The 19733-nt window shown below is 28.5% G+C and overlaps 1 protein-coding gene across 6 annotated transcripts in view; it reads right to left on the bottom strand.

Moving 5' to 3' along the window:
• The window catches only part of LOC129750541 (uncharacterized), a 380798-nt gene that overhangs the window by 136826 nt on the left and 224239 nt on the right, over positions 1-19733 (bottom strand). The window lies entirely within an intron of this gene.

Raw genomic sequence — 19733 nt, forward strand, 5'->3', positions numbered from 1 at the left:
GTTCACAATACAAAGGCGTTTCCCAAATAAGACCCAAATTTTGAACAAGATCTCATGTGAAATTTGGGTCAGATTGGATCACGAGAGAGGTCGCTCAACGAGCCTAAAGTTTGTATGGGATTTTGAGACATTTTGTTCGGAAGGAACATGAAAATCCGGTTTTCCATTCATTACTTTGGTCTTCTTCGGCCAATTTCTTTTGAATACGGTTTTAATTAAAGCTTATTACAAATTTTTCATTTCGGTAAATTTTACCATTTTTGTCTTTATTATCATTTAAGTCATTTTGGTCATTCTTGTCATTCTTGTCATTTTTGTCATTTTTGTCATTTTTGTCATTTTTGTCATTTTTGTCATTTTTGTCATTTTTGTCATTTTTGCCATTTTTGACATTTTTGTCATTTTTGTCATTTTTTGTCATTTTTGTCATTTTTGTCATTTTTGTCATTTTTGTCATTTTTGTCATTTTTGTCATTTTTGTCATTTTTGTCATTTTTGTCATTTTTGTCATTTTTGTCATTTTTGTTATTTTTTGCAATTTTTTTGAAATCTTTGTGATATTTGTCATTTTTGTAATTTTTTCATTTTTGTCATTTTGTCATATTTCTCATTTAAATCATTTTTGTAGTATTTGTCATTTTTTTTTAAATTTTTGAAATTTTTGTAATTTTTGTAATTTTTGTAATTTTTGTAATTTTTGTAATTTTTGTAATTTTTGTAATTTTTGTAATTTTTGTAATTTTTGTAATATTTGTAATTTTTGTAATTTTTGTAATTTTTGTAATTTTTGTAATTTTTGTAATTTTTGTAATTTTTGTAATTTTTGTAATTTTTGTAATTTTTGTAATTTTTGTAATTTTTGTAATTTTTGTAATTTTTGTAATTTTTGTAATTTTTGTAATTTTTGTAATTTTTGTAATTTTTGTAATTTTTGTAATTTTTGTAATTTTTGTAATGTTTAAAATTTTTGTAATCTTTGTAATTTTTGTAATTTTTGTTATTTTTGTCATTTTTGTAATTTTTGTAATTTTTGTAATTTTTGTCATTTTTATCATTTTAGTAATTTTTGTCATTTTTGTAATTTTTGTAATTTTTGTAATTTTGGTAATTTTTGTCATTTTTGTAATTTTTGTAATTTTTGTAATGTTTAAAATTTTTGTAATCTTTGTAATTTTTGTAATTTTTGTAATTTTTGTAATTTCTGTAATTTTTGTAATTTTTGTCATTTTTGTAATTTTTGTAATTTTTGTAATTTTTGTTATTTTTGTAATTTTTGTAATTTTTGTCATTTTTGTAATTTTTGTAATTTTTGTAATTTTTGTAATTTTTGTAATTTTTGTAATTTTTGTAATTTTTGTAATTTTTGTAATTTTTGTAATTTTTGTAATTTTTGTAATTTTTGTAATTTTTGTAATTTTTGTAATTTTTGTAATTTTTGTAATTTTTGTAATTTTTGTAATTTTTGTAATTTTTGTAATTTTTGTAATTTTTGTAATTTTTGTAATTTTTGTAATTTTTGTAATTTTTGTAACTTTTGTAATTTTTGTAATTTTTGTAATTTTTTGTAATTTTTGTTATTTTTGTTATTTTTGTAATTTTTGTAATTTTTGTAATTTTTTGTAGTTTTTGTTACTTTTGTAATTTTTGTTATTTTAGTAGATTTGTAATTTTTGTAATTTTTGTAATTTTTGTCATTTTTGTTATTTTTGTTATATTTGTGATTTTTGTAATTTTTGTAATTTTTGTAATTTTTGTAATTTTTGTATTTTTTGTCATTTTTGTAATTTTTGTAATTTTTGTAATTTTTGTAATTTTTGTAATTTTTGTAATTTTTGTAATTTTTGTAATTTTTGTAATTTTTGTAATTTTTGTCATTTTTGTAATTTTTGTAATTTTTGTAATTTTTGTAATTTTTGTAATTTTTGTAATTTTTGTAATTTTTGTAATTTTTGTAATTTTTGTAATTTTTGTCATTTTTGTAATTTTTGTAATTTTTGTAATTTTTGTTATTTTTGTTATTTTTGAAATTTTTGTAATTTTTCTAGTTTTTGTGATTTTTGTTATTTTTGTAATTTTTGTAATTTTTGTAATTTTTGTAATTTTTGTAATTTTTGTAATTTTTGTAATTTTTGTAATTTTTGTCATTTTTGTAATTTTTGTAATTTTTGTAATTTTTGTAATTTTTGTAATTTTTGTAATTTTTGTAATTTTTGTAATTTTTGTAATTTTTGTAATTTTTGTAATTTTTGTAATTTTTGTAATTTTTGTAATTTTTGTAATTTTTGTAATTTTTGTAATTTTTGTAGTTTTTGTAGTTTTTGTAATTTTTGTAATTTTTGTAATTTTTGTAATTTTTGTCATTTTAGTCATGCTTGTGATTTTAGTAATTTTTTTTATTTTTTTTTATTTTTTTTTATTTTTGTAATGTTTGTGATTTTTTTTGTTTTGTAATTTTTGTAATTTATTTAATTTTCGTTATTTTAGTAATTTTATGATCTTTGTAATTTTTTTAATTTTTGTAATTTGCCATTTTTATCGATGTGTCATTATGTTTATTATGACATTTTTGACAGTTTTATCAATTTTTCCACAGTCAATGTTGTCAGTTTTTTCATTTTTGTCAATTTTGCCCATTATCATAATTTTGTCTGTTGTCAATTTGAAGGTTTTATTTAAGCTGATTTTTGTTGTGGAAAAAGATTTAAAATTATTTAAATTTTTTTAGATTTATCCAAGTGTCGTATTCCATTTGTGAAAATGTATTTTTGAAATGACTGCTCTGATGTAAGAAGTGTTTGTACATTTATTCAAATCGATTGATAACTCCTTTCTCCAAGAAAGCTGAAAACGATTAGCACATTTCAAAAACAGAAAACTTTGAACTCGCCAGATAATTCAGTCAATAGAAGAAAGCTTCCACCCAGTGCTCATTAAAACTTGATGACTCGGCCAAAGCCCATGATCCTGAACATTAAAGTTAATTGAAAATTTGCAAAAATAATAACCAAACATGAGTGCGCAAGGAAATACTCGAAGACAGACAGACTTGTTGCGGCATGAATAAATTATCGAACCCAAGTTGATTTCTGTCGATGATGGTTGGGTTCTACCATTTTCGTTTCCATTCAGGACTCTTGAGGAAGTTGGAGGCTCGTAAGCTCTGGAGATCGGTGTGGCACGCGTTCATTTCCTCTATCTCTCAGCCTCGATACATACATACATTCACCATCACTTTGAGAAGTGCCTGCCGGCTGACGGAAAACGACGGAAATGAGCTACCGACATGCGAATTGGATTTCTCTCTTGTCTTAAGCTTAGTAAGCGAAAGGCAAAGAACCGCCAACACGCTGCTGCTGCTGCTTCAGTTTTCTGTGTAGCCTGAAGGATTTCTTAAAAGAGGATTTCTTGTACAATTCAGCAAAAGTGTTTCTTTATTGTTTTTGGGCTGCAACAAAAGGTGGATTATGAAGCTTAAGCAGCACTTCAAGAAAAGAAGCTCTTCCCTTACAAAGACGAGAGATTCGATTAGCTCAGTGCTGAAGTGAAGTGTTCTGTTCAGCGTTGAAAATGATTTGGGATAATTAATTTTGACAAATACCTTCGAGGGTGATGTAGAAAGTCATAAATTGATATCAGCAGAATGATTTAGGAATTATGGCTCATAAGAGCGCCTTTCAAGCGACTATCACGGCTCCTCCTTCTACTAACATAGATTAGCAAAGTGATACACTAGGCAAAATGAGACTTTATAAATAAAATGGATTAATAAACAAACCTATGGTTAAAAAAAAAATGAAAAGACCTTTCAAGATTAATAAATATTATAAAAAAATCCTTAACGGTGGCTCCAGAGAGTATAGATAATTGTCAAAAATTGGTCTTCTAAATGCATAGAGATTTTATTGCTTTTAAAAACTTATTTTTGATGAAATTGTCAGGAGTTCAACTGGATGACATGATGATGTTCAGCAGCTCGTCTTTAAATAATATCTAATTTGCTATCGTAAATCCGATCAAAAATATATATCAAAATACACACATTTTTTGTTTATCTTTGCACAAGTCGTGCTCGTACATTTCGTGTGTTGTTGGTTGTTCAAAAGGATCAAATCTCATAACGCCGCCCATAAACATCACCAATTACAGTACCAATTCGTTGTGGGGATTACTGTAACGAGCAAAAGCAACAGTTTCGGTACTCAACGCGACAGTAAAAACAAAACATTCCCAACTAGGACAGAAATACGACAAAAAATGTCCTAACAACAAAAACACCGTAGCATCGCATTGCGGGGGCGATCGCTTCAAAGAGTTGAATGGGTAAATTTCCCTTTTGCTTTGATTTAATTAAACTTGCCGACTGACGAATTTTGTTGAGTAGGTACCCAGGAGAGAGTTTGTTTTGTGTATTTCGGCCATTCCGCGCCGAACAGGAAAAAGAAATTAACTATTCTGATGAACATTTTTTTTTCTCTGATGTTGTAGTTGTCCCTTTTTAGTTTCTGCTCCGGATGTCAGTTTTACTTCATACTGGTGCCGGTGTGGTGTGAATAATTGGTCCGGACCACGTCAAGCGTAATCGGCGCGAAAACAAACAAAGCCCGCCAACGATATGATGTCGTCGTCGTCGTCTTCTAGCCGGAGAGCAGAAGTTAACGTCCTGGACGTCGTCGTTTATGATCCTTTTTTTCACCATTCTTCTTTGAGTGATCTAACGCAATCCGGCATGCTCGAGTAATTGCGTTTCTTGTGAATTAGAATAGCATTTTCTGAACTGCCCCCTCTTGGAAAAAAGTTATGGCTGGAGACATTATTCAAACTCAACCTAATTTCTCACCTGATAATTATTAAAAAAAAACTCAGTAAGTTAAGAAGAAACAAAATTTAAAAAATCAGCAACCTATTATCAACATCAATCAAAATCAATTGATAAAAATAATATCAATAAAATAATTACAAAAAAAATACACATAAATGACACATAATGAAAAAACAAAAAACACGACAAAAAAGACAAAAATGACAAAAATTTGAAAAAAAAAAAATAATGATAAAAATGACAGAAAAAAGAAAAAAAAAGACAAATATTACAAAAATTAAAACCCGAATGAATACTCAGCGTTTAAAAGGTCATAATTAAAATTAAAAAAAATAATAATACTAAAATAACAAGAATTACTAAATTACAAAAATAATCAAAAGAACAAAATTAAATTACAAAAATGACAAGAATTACAAAAATAACATAAAAAACAAAATTTCAAAAATTACATAAAAAAAAACAAAATAACAAAAATGACAAAAAAATATTAAAATTACTAAAATAACAAAAATTATAAAAATTACAAAAATTACAAAAATGACAAAAATGACAAAAATGACAAAAATGACAAAAATGACAAAAATGACAAAAATGACAAAAATGACAAAAATGACAAAAATGACAAAAATGACAAAAATGACAAAAATGACAAAAATGACACAAATGACAAAAATGACAAAAATGACAAAAATGACAAAAATGACAAAAATGACAAAAATGACAAAAATGACAAAAATGACAAAAATGACAAAAATGACAAAAATGACAAAAATGACAAAAATGACAAAAATGACAAAAATGACAAAAATGACAAAAACGACAAAAATGACAAAAATGACAAAAATGACAAAAATGACAAAAATGACAAAAATGACAAAAATGACAAAAATGACAAAAATGACAAAAATGACAAAAATGACAAAAATGACAAAAATGACAAAAATGACAAAAATGACAAAAATGACAAAAATGACAAAAATGACAAAAATGACAAAAATGACAAAAATGACAAAAATGACAAAAATGACAAAAATGACAAAAATGACAAAAATGACAAAAATGACAAAAATGACAAAAATGACAAAAATGACAAAAATGACAAAAATGACAAAAATGACAAAAATGACAAAAATGACAAAAATGACAAAAATGACAAAAATGACAAAAATGACAAAAATGACAAAAATGACAAAAATGACAAAAATGACAAAAATGACAAAAATGACAAAAATGACAAAAATGACAAAAATGACAAAAATGACAAAAATGACAAAAATGACAAAAATGACAAAAATGACAAAAATGACAAAAATGACAAAAATGACAAAAATGACAAAAATGACAAAAATGACAAAAATGACAAAAATGACAAAAATGACAAAAATGACAAAAATGACAAAAATGACAAAAATGACAAAAATGACAAAAATGACAAAAATGACAAAAATGACAAAAATGACAAAAATGACAAAAATGACAAAAATGACAAAAATGACAAAAATGACAAAAATGACAAAAATTACAAAAATTACAAAAATTACAAAAATTACAAAAATTACAAATATTACAAAAATTACAAAAATTACAAAAATTACAAAAATTACAAAAATTACAAAAATTACAAAATACTAAAATTACAAAAATGACAAAAATTACAAAAATTACAAAAATTACAAAAATTACAAAAATTACAAAAATGACAAAAATTACAAAAATTACAAAAATTACAAAAATTACAAAAATTACAAAAATAACAAAAATGACAAAAATTACAAAAATTACAAAAATGACAAAAATTACAAAAATTACAAAAATTACAAAAATTACAAAAATTACAAAAATTACAAAAATTACAAAAATGACAAAAATTACAAAAATTACAAAAATGACAAAAATTACAAAAATTACAAAAATTACAAAAATTACAAAAATTACAAAAATTACAAAAATTACAAAAATTACAAAAATTACAAAAATTACAAAAATTACAAAAATTACAAAAATTACAAAAATTACAAAAATTACAAAAATTACAATAATGACAAAAATTACAAAAATTACAAAAATTACAAAAATTACAAAAATTACAAAAATTACAAAAATTACAAAAATTACAAAAATTACAAAAATTACAAAAATTACAAAAATTACAAAAATTACAAAAATTACAAAAATTACAAAAATTACAAAAATTACAAAAATTACAAAAATTACAAAAATTACAAAAATTACAAAAATTACCAAAATTACCAAAATTACAAAAATTACAAAAATTACAAAAATTACAAAATACAAAAATTACAAAAATTACAAAAATTACAAAAATTACAAAAATGACAAAAATTACAAAAATTACAAAAATTACAAAAATTAAAAAATTACAAAAATTACAAAAATTACAAAAATTACAAAAATAACAAAAATAACAAAAATTACAAAAATTACAAAAATTACAAAAATTACAAAAATTACAAAAATTACAAAAATTACAAAAATTACAAAAATTACAAAAATTACAAAAATTACAAAGATTACAAAAATTACAAAAATTACAAAAATTACAAATATTACAAAAATTACAAAAATTACAAAAATGACAAAAATTACAAAAATTACAAAAATTACAAAAATTACAAAAATTACAAAAATTACAAAAATTACAAAAATTTCAAAAATTACAAAAATTACAAAAATTACAATTACAAAAATTACAAAAATTACAAAAATTACAAAATACAAAAATTACAAAAATTACAAAAATTACAAAAATTACAAAAATGACAAAAATGACAAAAATGACAAAAATGACAAAAATGACAAAAATGACAAAACTGACAAAACTGACAAAAATGACAAAAATTGCAAAAATGACAAAAATAACAAAAATAACAAAAATGACAAAAATGACAAAAATGACAAAAATGACAAAAATGACAAAAATGACAAAAATGACAAAAATGACAAAAATGACAAAAATGACAAAAATGACAAAAATGACAAAAATGACAAAAATGACAAAAATGACAAAAATGACAAAAATGACAAAAATGACAAAAATGACAAAAATGACAAAAATGACAAAAATGACAAAAATGACAAAAATTACAAAAATGACAAAAATGACAAAAATGACAAAAATGACAAAAATGACAAAAATGACAAAAATGACAAAAATGACAAAAATGACAAAAATTACAAAAATTACAAAAATTACAAAAATTACAAAAATTACAAAAATTACAAAAATTACAAAAATTACAAAAATTACAAAAATTACAAAAATTACAAAAATTACAAAAATTACAAAAATGACAAAAATTACAAAAATTACAAAAATTACAAAAATTACAAAAATTACAAAAATTACAAAAATTACAAAAATTACAAAAAATACAAAAATTACAAAAATTACAAAAATTACAAAAATTACAAAAATTACAAAAATGACAAAAATTACAAAAATTACAAAAATTACAAAAATTACAAAAATTACAAAAATTACAAAAATGACAAAAATTACAAAAATTACAAAAATTACAAAAATTACAAAAATTACAAAAATTACAAAAATTACAAAAATTACAAAAATTACAAAAATTACAAAAATTACAAAAATTACAAAAATTACAGAAATGACAAAAATTACAAAGATTACAAAAATTACAAAAATAGCAAAAATTACAAAAATTACAAAAATTACAAAAATGACAAAAATGACAAAAATGACAAAAATGACAAAAATGACAAAAATGACAAAAATGACAAAAATGACAAAAATGACAAAAGTTGAAAAAATTACAAAAATTACAAAAATTACAAAAATTACAAAAATTACAAAAATTACAAAAATTACAAAAATTACAAAAATTACAAAAATTACAAAAATTACAAAAAAGGACAAAAAAGGACAAAAAAGGACAAAAATGACAAAAATGACAAAAATGACAAAAATGACAAAAATGACAAAAATGACAAAAATGACAAAAATGACAAAAATGACAAAAATGACAAAAATGACAAAAATGACAAAAATGACAAAAATGACAAAAATGACAAAAATGACAAAAATGACAAAAATGACAAAAATGACAAAAATGACAAAAATGACAAAAATGACAAAAATGACAAAAATGACAAAAATGACAAAAATGACAAAAATGACAAAAATGACAAAAATGACAAAAATGACAAAAATGACAAAAATGACAAAAATGACAAAAATGACAAAAATGACAAAAATGACAAAAATGACAAAAATGACAAAAATGACAAAAATGACAAAAATGACAAAAATGACAAAAATGACAAAAATGACAAAAATGACAAAAATGACAAAATGGCAGCCAAATGAAAGAAAATTACACTTGAAAAGTTAAAAAATTTATCAAAATTATTATTGTAATTACATGTCACAAAAATGAACGTAAAAGCTTTCAAAATAAAGACAAAATGATTCAAAAATGAAAAAAAAAAACGGTTAGCTAAAATGACAAAAATGGTTTACAAATATAAATCATAAACGAAAAAAGTGTTATCATGTCTTTCTTATTCTCTCATTGAGAAAAATTTCTCATCAAATCTGCTTCAAAAAAAAAAAAGGAACTAATCCATGGTTAAGAAAAATTACATCTGCATTGCATATGAGTTACAATCAAACGGTCTATCTGCACTTCTGGCAGGACACGGTCAAGACCGGCTTCTACCTTTCTTTAACGAGATAGGACCACCGACAGAGAAGAGAAGACACAAGACAGAATTTACTACTAGTGAAGTCTTGAGTAGCGCGTTTGCCTTGGGACGTGATGATGTTAAATATTGATAAATTTTACTTTTTTTTTGCATTTTTCGGAGCAGCGTTTCGTAAGCTCATAATAAGATTTTTGTTGTTAGTGAAAAATTTCATGGACAAATCCAATTTCACTAGCTGCTAGAGTCCTCTTATTTGAAATACATAAATTGCACAAACAAAGATGTTTATTGTGGCCAGTGTTTCACATATAATTTTCCTTCATTCATTCGATAGCATAACTTTAGGCGCTTTTTTTTCAAATGGAAATCTAGTTTGAATTAATTTTGAAAAATAAAATAACAACAGTCACGCCTCAGCACTCAACAGTAGACGATTGCCGATGCGTTTTCCCTTCTTCTATTTGTGAATTTTCCCATGTAGGCAGCTCAAGCGAGCGAGCAAGACATGTGAGCAGTTGTTGACATTTTCCGGCAGAGATTTCTGGTCTTGTCGCCGCTCGCCGGTTTTCGTTCCAGATGGGGAATTCAAATTAGCGATTTCGTTTGGCTGTTGCTGGAGATCCGGGATAAAAAATAAATGAAAAGAAGCAAACACATATCTCAAACTATACATCTGACGTTTAGTTGCGTCCACCAGTTAATGAACTTTGCATCGACTACAACGATACTGATGACTATGACGATGGTGTGTTCAAAGGAAGCGAATGCACTTTGTTGATTTACGCTGCCGATGATCTAGCGCAAACTCGGTGGGTTTAGTCTATAAATCACAACACAAAGTCTTGTGTGGTCTCCTTTCTAGTGAGACAAAGTTCAAACAGATTTTTTCAATCATCACTTTTTTTGAATTATTTCTACTGCTATACTTAAAAAAAATCCTAAGGAAAAAAATCTTTTACTAAAGCATTAATTAAATTTTCATGTCGGCAACCGGATACATTCACTTTCAAATCTTCTCCAAACACTTGAAGCCCAGCTGCTGAAACTTCATCAGTTTGTAAGTTCGACAGCCGTTATTCGATTAACAATTCAACAGCAGCCGGCACATAAAAGGTTCGTTGCTGAAAAAGTTTCAATAAATACAAAAACGTACATCTCAGATACTCCGGGCTGCATTTTGATGGTTTGGTGATGAACTCGTCGACATCACTATGATCCCATCCAGCAAAATGATGTCGCAAGTGGAAATCTGTTGGCGAAAATTGTGTTCAAGTATTGTCGCCGAAAGGAAAGTTTGAGCTGAAGACAAAATACGTACATCCTACTGGAGCAAAAAGTTTATCGTATTTTTTTAAATGCTTTTCAAAGTATCAATCCTCACGGTTTCTAGGTTAACGCTGTCAATAAGGCTGGAAAAAATATCATTTTCTTCTATTGTATCCCCCCCCCCCTTCGAAATTTTCAAAAAACCTGAAGGGGGGAATAAATAAAGTTTGAAGTATTTTATGTAATTTTTTACTATTAGTGAAATCTTGAGTAGCGCGTTTGCCTTGGACGTGATGATGTTAAATATTGATAAATTTTACTTTTTTTTGCATTATTCGGAGCAGCGTTTCGTAAGCTCATAATAAGATTTTTGTTGTAAGTGAAAAATTTCATTGACAAATCAAATTTCACTAGCTGCTAGAGTCCACTTATGTAAAATACATAAATTGCACAAACAAAGATGTTTATTCTGGCCAGTGTTTCACATAAAATTTTCAATTATTCATTCGATAGCATAACTTTAGGCGTTTTTTTTTCAAATGGAAATCTAGTGAATTAATTTTGAAAAATAAAATAACAACAGTCACGCCTCAGCACTCAACAGTAGACGATTGCCGAAAATATTCAAATATCTGAAAGATTACAAGACCAAAATACAAATTTTGGTGGAAGGTGGAAGGTGGAAGTTTTTTTCACCTTTTGTATTCTTGATTTTATTGAATTATTCGATAAAAAATCACTTGATTTATAGGTTTTGTGCAATTCAATTTAGTTGCATTCAAGCTTTCGTTCAATTTATTCCAATTTATTTGTTTTTCACATTATTTTTTATTGTCCCCCCCCCCCCCCCCCCCCCCCCCCCCTGGCGGTGTTCCAACTCCGGGTGACAAAAGAAGAATTAGAAATTTGTTCCGGCCTTATGTGTTATCGTTAAAAAAATTGAAATCCAAAGTATGAACCAACATATCTGAGGTGGAAAATTGAAAAAGCTTTTTTAATTTTTCTTTACATGTTTTTTTCTTTAGATTTATACATTGAATAAAAAAGTTGCAGATTTTTCAATTATTAATATGAAGTTTCGACATGTGGAATGAATCAAGATTTCCAGTTGATTCAAAACATTAAAATGCAAGAAACAAATTGAAGTGATTCGATAAAAATTCAACACTTTGTTCTGTGAATAATTTCTGAATGCATTAATAGGAATTGATGAAATTTTCAGCGAAGCTGCCTATTTATGTTATGTTTACATGTGCAAATTTTTGTGGCGTTTTGTCAAATGTTTTTGAAAAACGCCAAATGAAATAGTTTTTCGCTTTTAATTTTTGGGCACCGCATGCGCCATGTATTTATAATGAATACTATTGAACTATGAATTTTTCCAAATCAAAGCTAGTTTTGACAACGTTTGCGGTTTTCTGAAGCTTGGCCTTCAAAATTATTCTAAATTTACTTCGACACAAAAAATGACACTTTTGACATTTTATAATTACACCACAGTTTTTGTGTAATGGCACGATTCCAGATCCAACTAAAACGGAGTATTAACTTTGTGAGACCTATTGAAGTGTTAAGCAGGGAAAACGGTCGCATTTGGAGACAGGTTTTTTAGTATATTAGGTCATTCTTTGTTGTTAATTCTTAACTTTAAATTTTCTTACTCAATTATTAAGTCAGCTTTCTTAGAATTCAAGTGCTGATTGCACTCCATTTATGTTTAGATATGCTTTGATCAAGATATGAATTACTAGAAATGTCAATGTAAGAGTCAAAAAGAAACCGAGAGCAAAAGAATAAGCCTCTCTTCCAATCAAATCATACAACCTTTCGAACATAATAATATAAAATAGTCAGTTTTTTTTTGTTACAATGAACTTACGTATTTTATTATAACAAGTGGTCGGAGTTTTTAATAAGTTTTACGGGAAGGCGATCCACATCTTAACATTTCAATTGTCGTCACAACTCCTCGAAAAACAATTGTTTTGAAATACTGCCTGATTTGCAGCTTCCACAGATCGTCTGCCTTGTCACGAATAAGGCATCGAATTATTTAATTTTTTCTCCTTGTTTATCTCTGGAATATCCAACGAGACTTATCAACGAAACGTTTCTGACTGGAAACCTGCCAGGGGCCCACTAAAGAGTTTGTTTTGCTGTCCATTACAAAACTTTTTAAAACATTTCCTCGCAAGCGGTCCAAATATTTCGCCAACGATTTGAGCACCGTATTTCGTTTATTTTACCGCTAGGCAATTTTGTAGAAATCAAGTCATGCCTGTTTATAAGCTAGACAAACCCGCCAGAAAAATTTATCTGTTCAATCATCGTAACTTTTATTCAAATTTTAGCACTCTAGGACACCTTAAACTTTTTACCATAGAATCCATACCATGAATAGCTGATTTTCAGCTATTTTTGATCTCTCGATGGGACTTTTTTGGATTTTTAACGATCCTGTACACAAAATATTGTCAATAAGCTGCTTTATTGAACGCTAACTCAAAACACCCCTTGTACACCCAAATTTTATATACGAACACTAGCGAGGCAGCCAAATGATTCATGGAGGATTTCAAAAACTGACCTTTTTTTTGTAGATTGGCCAGAAAAACTAACCTGTGCAAAATTTCAGCTCAATCGGACTTGATTTAGAGGTGCCTCAAAACGCTCAAAGTTTTTACCCCAAAGGAAATCGGAAATATCGACTGAATCAAAGCAATCCAAAGATTCTCTTTAATTCTACCACGGTATAGGAGGCGCAATAGCTGCGCTGCTGCCATCTGTGAACAACTCAAAGTTGGATGAAGAAAATATAAACAAAAGGAACATAATTTAAATCTTTTTTAATAGTTTCCATTTTACTTAGATGAACCTCTTGAGGTAAGTTTTACTTGAAACCAATGCTCATATTCCGTTACTGGTATGCTTTTTTAGTTTAAGAAAATAAAGTTTACAAGCCCATGTTAAGGGTGAAAATATATTCAGGGAAATGTAAAGACTTAAAAAAATAGTATTTTAAAGGTCAAATATTTTAAATGAAAACACGACTAAATACAGTTGAAACGATTATAAGACTGCGAATACAGATTAGAATTATACATGTGTTAAAGCTTTTCTTTATTTGTCTTCACCTTTTTAGCAGAAATGGCTGTTTGAAACTAAAAAAAACTTGAAACATCCATTTACAATGTCCTTCCAGAGGGCAATATTAACCTGACAACATGCATATTGCCAAAATTAAAGGAGCGACCTGGCCCTGGAATCTCGTAAATAGCTTTCACGTATTCATTAGGAAAATCGACGAAAATTCTTGCATCTAGCGCTTGCAAGTTGTGCAACAGTTCGAAGTTAGAATGAACTGTGACAGATTCAAAACCGTAAAATTAATTTTAAGCTATGTTTTTTTTATCCATTTTGAACTACCAAAAAACTTTCTAAATCATTAAAAAAATGAGAAAACTATTTGAAATGAAACTGTTTATCCCATCAAGAAATTTTAATCTTAATATTATGCAAACGCAGCTAATTTCACAGAAGCTTCCAATTGTAAAATAAGATGTCCATAATATATTTTCATTTTTCTTGACTACCTTTGCACGAATCCGGCTGGCTTTCGGAATTACTAGATTCTAATTCGCTGGGATTTGAGGGGAAGGGAAAACGACATCAATTAACGACCGATCAGCTTCTAGTATTTTGATTTTTCGTTGTTAACTCTTATACCTTCACCGGCATAAGACATAGTTTTAAAGCAGTTCTGTTTCTAAGTGCTACTGTCTCTTTTTTTTTTTTTTTTGTTTCGATTATAGTCGTTTTACCATCTTTATGGCATTCGCGACTTTATCAACGTTGCAGTTGGCGGATCGTTATTGAAAAACTTATCCGGTACAACTGTGTTCGATGTTTGTTCTTGGGCTCGAACTCGCGGACATCGGCTCAGGAGACAACAGACTTGCCAACTGAGCTATATCACAAGCCCCAATGCTACTGTCTCGATTTGTCCAGTTTGCTCCTGAAATAACAAAACGTGCACAATTTGAAGGATGTTTTAAGGGCAATAATCAATTTATATATTTCGAACTAAGGCATTGATAAAAACTATCAATTTTTGCGCTTGTTTGGTGGTAAATTTTTTTCTAAATCTTTTTGAACACATGAATAATAAACAATAAAACCGAGCAGTAGATTAAGTAATATAGGAAATTATTACTTAAAACTTTATTCCACTCACCATTTTATCTGAAAATTAATACAAAATTGTTCAAAATAATTTTTATAATTTCATTTTTTTGTACAGCTATGTTTACATTTTGCTTCACCCAAACTCGCTCTCAAATTTTGTGATTCCATCGTCTATACTGTGGTTGAATCAAAACAAATCTTTCGATTGCTTCGATCAGTAGAATTTTTCAACCAAGTAGGCTCACGACACATATTAGAGAGAAAAATCGAAATTTCATTTTCAGTGCCAAATGGCTTAAAATGCATAAAACTTCAAGATCTGGTGTTTTTTTAGAAAAAAAAAATGTTGGCCAAAAATTGACTTCATCAAACCGTTCGGTTTTCTAATAAACGGCTGGATTTTCAGAAAACCGACCGGTTATAGTTGTTTATTTAGAAATCAAAACAGGGCCGGAAATAAGCACTGTTAGTCACTGTTTTGAAAAATGTATCGAAAAGTACTGCTTTTTTGATAATAGCAGGCCTTTTCACAAAAAACCTCTCAACACAGAATAAGCATTTTACAGGGTTGCTTGCGACTTTTTGTTTTGAAATTCTAAAGTTTCTTCCGGTTTTCTCCGGATTGTTCCCGAGTTGTTCCCTGTTGAAAAAGATGATTTTCCCGGTATTTATTATACTCGTTTTTTTTTTCAATATAAAATCATCGCGAATAAAAAGAATTCAATATAAAGCCCTCAAATTTCTATCAATTGTTTCCCAAAACATGTTAACCGGTATGAAATCATGACAAATACTTAGACGTCTTTTTTTCAACATTTCAACCTTCCTGTTGAGTGCAACATAGAACATCCTTTGAAGAATTTACTTGCTAACTTGCTTAGAGTTCAACAAAAATATGTTTTCTCTGTGGAACTTTCATTAATGTGAGCAAAATGCATGCAAAGTACTCACTGCGGTGCTCCAATTACTTGGCCGCCGAACCAATTGTTTGCCGTTTTGATGATCCGATTCTTGGCCACCAGCAATGTGCAATAGATCTTTACCAACAATGCTCAATTGACAGTTAACAGAATCGTTGGCTACACTCAGAATCAAAACAACCCAAAAATAAGAACGCCAGCGCATCAAAACAAAGTTTGACTGGCGTTCTTGATTTTGGGCTGCTGTCAATGCACCAAAATCAAATTTCGAAGCTCGAACTGACCACCCCAAAAAAATTTCCCTTTATTTTCAGTTGGTTTCGTTTTGCAAACAAAAAAAGTCAGTCGCATCGAATACAATCTCTGGTAAATTGCTTTAATATTTTACAAAATTTTATCATGCTTAATTAATTTCAATTTATGGATTTCCAGAAAACGTTTATTCGTCGATAATATTCACATCATGCCTCCAGCAAATTTCCGGAAGGAAGAAAAACCAATGGAACCGGACGATCTGGAATAATCGCGGCACTTGCCATTCACGACCTATTGGAAACGGGAGCTTCAGATATCACTATGCTAGGTAGTCTCAAGATTGTGAAGACACGTGAAGTTCCTAAACGCTGCCAATCGAGTTTTCGACATGACATGAATTCGGCTGTTCTGCACATCAATCGTAGCTGTGGATACTATCCACTGGAAAGTAAATTCCAGTGACGATTGAAGTCTGGTTTTCCTTCCGGGTGCATCCTGCAGGTCAGACTTATTGATTTGAAGGATGAATCATCCTAAAAGGATGAAAACCCGTAAAAAAAGACCCATTGATTTTGAAGGACAAATGTGAGTTTTAAGTTCCGTTCTTTATGGTGTCCACAGCATCCTGTAATTCCAGACCAAAACCATTGGAAATGGCTCAGGATAAATCAAGCTGAGATTTCCTTAATTACCTTTTACGAAAACTTCTGCCGAGATCAATTGTGAAAAAAATATTTTTGAAAATAAAGAATTAAAAGGAAATATAAACAAAAATATTGTCTTTAATAATTTTTTATAATCCCTTTCGATATTTAGTTCATCAAAGGAAAAAATCCCAAAAAAATCCCTGCCGCATGACATGCCCCAAAATTAAGTTGCAAAAATGACGTTTATTCTCAAGTTTGGGAAAACCCCCTTAAACTCATTTTCGTCGGGAGCCAGTTTCATCCGATTTTGCGGCATTTCAACTTGGTTTTGGGTTGTTGCGGCTTAGAGTGTATTCTGAATATAAGGCCACTGACAGAATGACGTCAGCTGAGCGTAAAGTCCTATGCGACGATGGAACACCGGGCTTCACTCATACAACAAAAAGGCTTTCGAAAACATTGATGAAATTTGGTTGGAAGGGAAGCACAAGATAAGCTTTCATTTCAAAAAGTCGGAAGTCAAGAATTTCCGCAATTTTTTTTATTTTTTAAAACTTTAAACTTTTAACCCATTTAAACAAAGTGATGATTATAAACACCTCAGGTTGTTTCAGAATATTTGTGTATGACCAAGAATCATTGACCATCAGGAGGACCGATTCAGAAACGAATTATGTCCGCGAGTGGTTTGAACTTTCTGTTTTTTATGAACATTAAATCCCTTTGATGAAATCTAAACTAGCATATTTTGTAAGCAAACTTTTTAAACTGAACACTTCAAAAAATTTCTCCAATATGTATACAGTTAGTTACTTATAAAGGACTGATAAAATCTGAATAGAGCCAATCAATCTAAGAAAAGTATTTCAGATGGCATGGGCTTATCTAGACTAGCCCAAGTTTTCAACGTAGAGTTTAAAAAAAGTTTGTGTGATCCAGCTGCCATAATATTGAGGTAAAATATCCGTATCTGGCCCCGATTGATTCACATTTCTCGAAATTTTTTAAAGAGATTTCACAGTTCATCATTTTTGCGAAGTTTTTTGAGACAATTTCATCAAAATAAAAATCAAATACGACTTGAATGGGAGTAATACTGAAAGGTTTTAGTCGTGTCAAATAAACGAGTTATTTATAAAAAACGACTTGAACGTGGTTGTTATGAAAGTGGTATTGTAACGTTGAATTGAAATATCTTAATTTGAACTTTTCTAATCGATTAGATTTTTCCAAACATTGGAAAAAATTGCTTAGATTTTCTCAGCTTTTTTCGAGAATTTCCTGAATTGAATGCTAACTGGACAAATTCAGGAATGCTAAGCCTAACGATAGATTCATTTACGACATTTCTATGGTTCTGTGCATCATGATGTGTTGTCATTTATAAATCATTGTTTAAATTATGCCTTTTGAGTTTTTATAGACCATAAGTTGATAGTAAAATACTTTAGGAGACTTGCGATTGCGACTCATAGGGTTATTTTCACTACCAAACAACTATCTTCATATTGTGGAGTATGGCTTCATAAAGTAAGAAATTGAAAAATTCCTTGAATGGTATTTTAAAATTTAGCCGTTTTGAATTTGTTAGCTGAGATTATGAGCTTCTAGCACGAGCCATCTCGAATGCCCGGGGGCGTTGCGCAGTGGTTTGACACGCCAAATAGATGCTAAAACATTTTTTTTTATTCCGACTCACACCTAATATTTTTAGGAATAATTGGAAAGAAAACGAGATTTTCCTGAACTTTCAACTTCTGTTTTCAAGAAAAAAATAAGAACAAAAATTCAAAAAATTAACAAGCAACAGAAAACGATTCCAAAACTCAATTAATTATGTATTTTATATACTAAAGTCATAAATTGCCATCGATCTAACAGTTTTTAGATAAAAAAAAACATCTTAAGTCTTGTGAGTTGCTTTATTTCACATAGTTTTTTTTATTATTTCGAACCACTGTGTTTTGTGGCATTTGCTTGGCAGACTGCAATGTAAATGCTGTTCGCACGCATACCAATGTACCTTCGATTCATGGTTCCCAAATAGCGATTTTTGCATTTTCAATGCTTGGATATGACTTTTAGTTAGTCGAATCACTTATGTTCTCCAACTTATATTGAAACTTAAGTTTTAGGGAAAACATCAACCCAAAAATACCTCTTTAATGAAAATGTATTTTTTCCAGCTTCCAACACTGGTGGTGTATTTCGATTGAAGTTGCATGCCAAGAAAAGGAACAAAATTAGTTTTTAACTTTTATTCAAAACCTAAATAAATATTCAGTCTTTAGTCTTTCTAGTATTTTTTGATTTTTTGCCGAGGTTAACTGTAAGCATGAGTATTCATTGCAAATTTTTCAAAAAATTTTTTTTTGTTTCGATTATAGTCGTTTTACCATCTTTATGGCATTCGCGACTTTATCAACGTTGCAGTTGGCGGATCGTTATTAAAAAACTATCCGGTACAACTGTGTTCGATGTTTTACTCTTGGGCTCGAACTCTCGGACATCGGCTCAGGAGACAACAGACTTGCCAACTGAGCTATATCACAAGCCAATTTTTCAAATGAATGTCCGCGTTTGAAAGCGCATGTGAATTTAACAGTTGCACTAGAAAGGTGAGTTCATCTGATTTTCATATGGTGATTTCCAACAAAATTTCCTCGGATGCAGATCGAAATAAATTAACTACTTTAATAAAGTACAAACAATCGAAACATTCGGTATGCACAGATTTGAAACAAATTATTCTCTTCGCAATTAAAATATATTCAAATTTGGACCTGAAAAACATGAAAAGACATGTTGGCATGCCAAGAAAAGGACCATGCCAAAATAGGGCTCACTTACCCTAACACGTAGTCTTTTCGAATAAAATTGACAGGAAAAAGACGGAAAGAGGAATAGATGCCAAAGAAATTGGCATCTATTCATTTCACAATTTCAACA

Source organism: Uranotaenia lowii, chromosome 3, assembly GCF_029784155.1.
Source record: "Uranotaenia lowii strain MFRU-FL chromosome 3, ASM2978415v1, whole genome shotgun sequence".
Lineage (NCBI taxonomy): Eukaryota > Metazoa > Arthropoda > Insecta > Diptera > Culicidae > Uranotaenia > Uranotaenia lowii.